This window comes from Pseudoliparis swirei, chromosome 7, assembly GCF_029220125.1.
Source record: "Pseudoliparis swirei isolate HS2019 ecotype Mariana Trench chromosome 7, NWPU_hadal_v1, whole genome shotgun sequence".
NCBI lineage: Eukaryota > Metazoa > Chordata > Actinopteri > Perciformes > Liparidae > Pseudoliparis > Pseudoliparis swirei.
This window is the reverse complement of record NC_079394.1, coordinates 30,239,191-30,245,988: the sequence shown is the minus strand read 5'-3', so window position 1 is coordinate 30,245,988 and position 6,798 is coordinate 30,239,191.

Genomic DNA, 6,798 nt, shown 5'->3' with positions numbered 1-6,798 from the left:
GACAGTTTACACACAAACACGCATGCGCGCTTCTTTTTTCTTCTTCTTCTTTGTGAGCTTTAGCGGTAGACTCGCAGCTCCAGAGAGCGTCGGCGCCACCCAGTGGTGTGGAGGGCTGACATCTCCTCTCTCTAACCCGACAACGAAACAAAGACAATTAACCACACAAAAGGAAAATAATAATAATAATATTGTCCTTTAATCACCCTATAGCTTCCGACTCACTTATATTTCATTCATGTTATATATCCTTTTCTTTCCCATCACCTCTAACATGATGGATTCTGAATAGTGATTACGTCCTCTCTACTCTCTAACTTATTAACACTGAATTGAATTGAAAACGTCCATAAAAAATATATTGATTTAGTAGTTTATTGATAATATCTGTATTAATACTCTCTTAACAATGCATACCCCCTATATGTAGTGTATTCCCATACTGTCCACATCCATGTACAGTACGGATGGATATGGATTGATGGATAAGTGAGCCGTAGTTTTACATATACATGCATGATGAAAGCATGGTTCATTTTATTGATTCATTCATGAATCCGTTTGTCCATAAACACATTGAATACATCTGTGTTGATAACAATATTTTTCATCTTCTCTTACACGTTGTTTTGATTACATACTAATAACTTCAGATGTACTTATGATTATACATTGTTATACTTGAAACAATGAGAACCTATCAATCAATTATCAATCCAACAGTTTGATGTGATGTGTGTTTGACGCTTCTTCATCGCTACCGCTAGGTGGCAGCACCCGACATGGAGCGACGCAGAGGAGGCCCCAGCCCCCCTCTGGAGGCTGAGAGAGGGGGAGGGGACTCAATGCCCACACAGGGGCTCATAAATGACTCTTTACAAAACATATTGTAAATAATTTAAGATAAAACCACGTATTGAAAAAGATGTATCCAACATGTGGATGGTGTTACATTTATGAAGGTTCCAGACTGATGATCATTTAGATTATGAGTTCCCCTTGTGAGTTGCCAGGTGTTTATGGAGGAATGCATTCTGGAATCTTCCTGGACCTCAAGTCCTAACTTCCAATGATTAATAATAATAATAATAAGAATAATAATAATAATGTATTTTATTTGTAACGCTTTTCATTCCAACATAATGTCATTGTGCTACAGAGCCACTAGATCGTTAAAATAATGTTCATGGTTAATTAAGATGTCTTATTATTGATGTAGTGATTGTAAAGCATGAAGGACCAGATCCAGCGAGAGGACAGAGGAGAGTTTTAGACATTTATTTCCATTTATTTACACGTATCTAACGTTGTATTCATGTATTCATGAACGTCACTGCTGTGAACCCAAGACCTTCTGGGTTAAACCTTTTGGGTGAAACCTTTTGCGTTAAACCTTTTCAAATACAAATAGTTCAACCACATGAGGAAAGGTTTGTTTTCACAAGAGATTTGGATAAAAAATGTAAAATCGAACTTAAATGTTCAGATTGAGGGCAAAATGATCTCTTTACACTTGAGCCTGAGGACAATAACGCCTCATCATAGAGAGATGAGATTGTTTTGCTCTTTAAAATGTCAAACACATGATGTCATATTCAGGTGCCTTAAAAGATGAAAGAAATTGTGTAAAATCAAGAAAATGACCCGAGACCCCGAAAGGGTTAAGAACCATTTCCTTAGAGAGTTCTTCAAAGAACCCAGTATGGCGCTGATCATCTCTCGGAGTTCAAAGAGCGGATGATTCAAATCCAGGACTCAGTCCAGGCTCCGCCCCCCTGTGGTCTGGCTGTCACCTTCCTCACCCTCCTCGTCTTCCTCGTCTGTCTTCTTCTCCTTCCACAGGACCTTTACGCGTCTTCACATTCTGGGTTTGAATCCAACAAACAGCCGAGGCTCATGGGTAGATCCTGGGTCTATCCACGCATGTTGACGTGCCCTTGAGCAAGGCACTGAACCCCCAGCTGCTACCCAGCAGGATGCGGGTTCTATGCAGACACCAACTTGTGCGTAGCGCATGGAATATGATGTCTTTAGCTTCATACTGTTGTCATTATGGGATGTCCTCTTCGTCTTCTCATGTATTTTCTTCCCCTTCATGAACCATGGAGTCTTTACCTCCTCTTCCTCCTCCTCCTCTTCCTCCTCCTCTTCAATTCAGTTTCAATTCAGTTTATTTGTATAGCCCAATTTCACAAATTACAAATTTGTCTCAGAGTGCTTTACAATCTGTACACATAGACATCCCTGCCCCAAAACCTCACATCGGACCAGGAAAAACTCCCAAATAACCCTTCAGGGGGAAAAAAGGTAAGAAACCTTCAGGAGAGCAACAGAGGAGGATCCCTCTCCAGGATGGACAGAACAATAGATGTAATGTGTACAGAAGGACAGATTTAGAGTTAAAATACATTAAATGAATGTGACAGAGTGTATGAATAGTTCATAGTCGGCATATTCCACGATGGAGACCTCCACGATCCATCAGGCAGATGGCGGTGGGGAGGAAGAGTGGGCGGAGTCTCAACAGTGGGCGGAGTCTCAACAGGACAGTGGTGTAGTCGGTAGCAGGAATTCCACGACCCAGACCTCGATGATCTATCAGGCAGATAGGATCTATGCCGTCTCATAGGGTCCGATGACCCCATGAGACGTGAAGTCAAAAGGACTCCGGGGAGAAAGCAGAGTTAGTAACGTGTGATGGAGAGATGAAAATTCATCCTTAAGGAGAGAAAAAAGAGGAGATAGGTACTCAGTGCATCCTAAACGTCCCCCGGCAGCTATAAGCCTATAGCAGCATATCAAGGGGCTGGACCAGGTGAACCTGATTCAGCCCTAACTATAAGCTCTGTCAAAGAGGAAAGTCTTCAGTCTACTCTTAAACGAGGTGACTGTGTCTGCCTCCCGGACTGAAATTGGAAGCTGGTTCCATAAAAGAGGAGCTTGATAACTAAAGGCTCTGGCTCCCATTCTACTTTTTAAGACACTAGGAACTACAAGTAGTCCCGCATTTTCTTCCTCTTCCTGTCCTTCAGGTTGTTTGCAGAGTTCTTCCTCCACCAGACGACCTCTGACCTTCTGGTGTTCCATTCTTCTTTAAACTGATATCACATGTTCACTGTTCACCTGAGAATGACTGAATATCCTCATCCCTCATAAAATAGATCTTTAGTGGAGTTTAAAGAGGATTTAATCTATTTAAGAGTTATCTATTTTACCTTTAATAACAAACATTTTTATGCTGTTTTTTTACTTCCTCTGCATTTTATTCCAGAGAGAATTCTTCTCATTTATATTCCACTACATTTATTTGGAAGCTATAGTTGATTATAATAAATTATTTAAATATAATAATAACATTCAATAAAAAAATATTACTATATAAAATATGAACCATATGAATGAAACTACCCAACATCATGTATCATATTTAAAATTAAAACATGCACCTGAATTTGTCAGTAATAATAGTAATGATAATAATAATGATAATAATAATAATGATAATAATGATAGTGATAATAATGATAATAATAATAGAGGGTAATAATGATAAGGTTTATTCTGACAGCAACAAAATATTGTATAAAAAATACTTTTACTTGTAATAGAATATTTCTAAATCGAGGTATTTACTTTACTTAAATCTGTATTATTATCAGCCTCAAGATTAATAATAATAAGGTTAATATGTTAATACAGTATCACAACAGGAACTCTCTGTTATGGAATTAATAGAGTTACTGACTGTCAATTAAATATTATATATATATATATAAACAAAAAATTAAATTAACTATAACAAACTGTTTCTTGTACCTCATCCTATTTGTGTTTATGTCTTTCTAATGTCAAATATGTATACATATATATAAATATAAATGTATATATGTATATATGTATATATGTCTAATGTTTCTTAGACATTTATGCTCTGGTTAGTTTAATTAAATGAATTAGTTTGATACAGACTGCATTGATAATGTTGGTCTTATTATATTTACTTTTAATGAATTTACACATTTAGTGTCCCTTTTTAAAAATATAAAAAGTAAAGCATTTCCAATATTATTTGAATTTGTGTTTGGCCTTATAGAAAAGATTATTTCCATAAAACAACTATTATTTCACTTTGACTAAAACAAGTGAAATTTTTTGTTGTTGAAATATCTCTTTTTTTACATAATGAACCGTTTTGGAATAAATCAGATTTCATAAATTGTTATGAAATAATCTAAAAGACATTATTATTATTATATTACTATTATCATTATTATTATTATCATTCTTCTTCTTATTACTATTATCGTTATTATTATTATTATTATTATTATTATTATTATTATTATTATTATTATTATTATTATTATTATTATTATTATTATTATTTTCACCCACATTCGACCTCATATCAGAACATGTTTTCTTCTCAGTAATTAGCACCCGGCTCTTGGCCTTCTGAAGTTCGTTAATAATAATTAAGTGAGACGTGTTGACCTTTGACCCCCCGCGGTGGGAGCAGTGCAGGAATAATTAGTTGACCTTTTATTGTTGAACTCTCGCGGTAATCCGGTCCGCTCCATTAGTTCGGCCCGTCTCGCGCTAAATCCAAACCGGTTTAGTCCGTCCGGCTCCGACATGTGTGGTCCCGGGTTAACCCTTCACTGCGGCTGCGCACGGACACGCGCACAGAGAGCCGGCCAATCCCTGACGCTGCGTTGAGGGTCTGTCACTCCGCGGAGAAATATAGTCCCTCGGCGGCACAGTGTGTTGCTGTGGTTACGAGTTTTTATGCCACTAATACATTTAGCTAAAATGCAGATAATGATAATAAAGTATTCTCACGTTGCGTTCACCGAACATCGGATTAATGTTGACCATTTGCAATTAACATCTGCTGTATATGTCTACATCTACAAACGTATATATAAAATATACGTTTGTATATTATTGGGAAGTTTAATTGTGTATCTTTATTATGTATACGCCTAACAGTGAATTATATTTATGACATAATTGCGCAACCCTATCCCACAAAAACGAATTAATGATCTCATCCCGTTGTATTCACGATCAATCTTTTTACAAGTGTAATGAAACCGGTATTTTACTGTTATTTATCTATTTATTATTCATTGTGTCTCGTACTGACTCTTTTAAACTGGGCCGAAGGTGTAAACAGAGCTGAGAAGTCGGCCGTTGTCTCTAATATTCTGCATTTCCTACTTATTCGATAACACGCGAATGCAGCACGGACAGGACTCCAACGTTGGGCCCCGCCCTCTGGAATTCCAGAAGGCCTAGCCCCGCCCCCTCTGCAGGAATACCATTCAACAACACACTAATATGAGGCAGAGAGAGAAGGGGGGGGGGGGGGAGTACTTATTCCTCTTCAATAGAGCCGTCACAGAATGCATGAATTGTTTTACACACATTTATAGTGTAAGAAATAAACATTATAATTATAATCTACAGTGGCTGATCAAAAGAAGCCACTAAAATAAATAAAATGATGTCTTTAAATAAATAAATGAACGATGAAAGAATCAATGAAATGTCCAATAACACCCGAAACCATTCAGTGAAAAAAATAATAATAATAATAATAAACAATGTGATCAGAGTTCAAACTTCAACAGCAATATTGGGAATATTATGGATTATTTATGGAGACATAAAATTAAATATGTAAAAATACCCAAATCCCGTCTCTCACCCTGAGGAAATCCTTTTAAATTTTGTTTAATTTATTGTGTTGTGAATTAAGTTCAATAGTTTCAGTAAAATCACTGAGGTTGATTTTAATAATTCATGTAGTTGTTTCCCCTGATGGTATTTATGAATATTCCTCAATCAGAACATTTACTGTTTACGATATATTATTATATTAGAGAATTCTCTGCTGAATAAAGCCAGTTGAAGAGTCACAGAAGAGCTTATATGATAATAATAATAACAATAATAATAATAATGATGATACTAATAATAATTATAATAATGATAATAATAATAATGATAATAATAATAAAAATGATTATAATGATGATAATAATAATAATAATGATAATAATAATTGGAACGATCATAGTAAGAATGATAATAATAATAATGCTGATAATAATAATAATGATAATAATAATAGTAATAGTAATAATAATAATGATTAATAATGATAATAATAATAATAATAATAATAGTAATAATAATGATAATAATAACAGGCCATGATCAGATGATGTTTTGTCCATCCGTTGGCTCTGATTTTATTCATTGATAAATATCCCAGCTGTCAATCACATTCACCATTTCTCTCTGCCTTTAAACCTCCTCTGGTAGAAGATGGAGGATGATGGTGCACATGGTCTAGATGTTGGGTACAAAGTGTTTCCACCCCCCCCCCCCTCCCCCCCTCCTCTGGCGCCATGCTGCCCGGGGTAACTTGAGTCTCCAAGCACCCACTCAAGCCTCCTCTCCCTCATCCTGACATCTGGCTTCTCTATGGCTGCTGACCTTTGGAGGTCACAGGTCAGATGAAGGGGCCGGGAGGGGGGGGGGGGGGGGTGTAACAGCGAGCAGTTTCTCTTTCAGTGACAGCAGATCAGAAATATAGTTATTCTTTATAATGTCCACTTTTCCTTTTTTTCTTCCTTATTTTCAAATACTACTAATACTGCTACTACTACTGCTACTACTACTATTACTACTACAGCAGTAGTAGTATACTACTGCTGCTAATATTAGCAGCAGTAGTAGTAGCAGTAGAACGTACTACTACTACTACTGCTGCTACTGCTGCTGCTA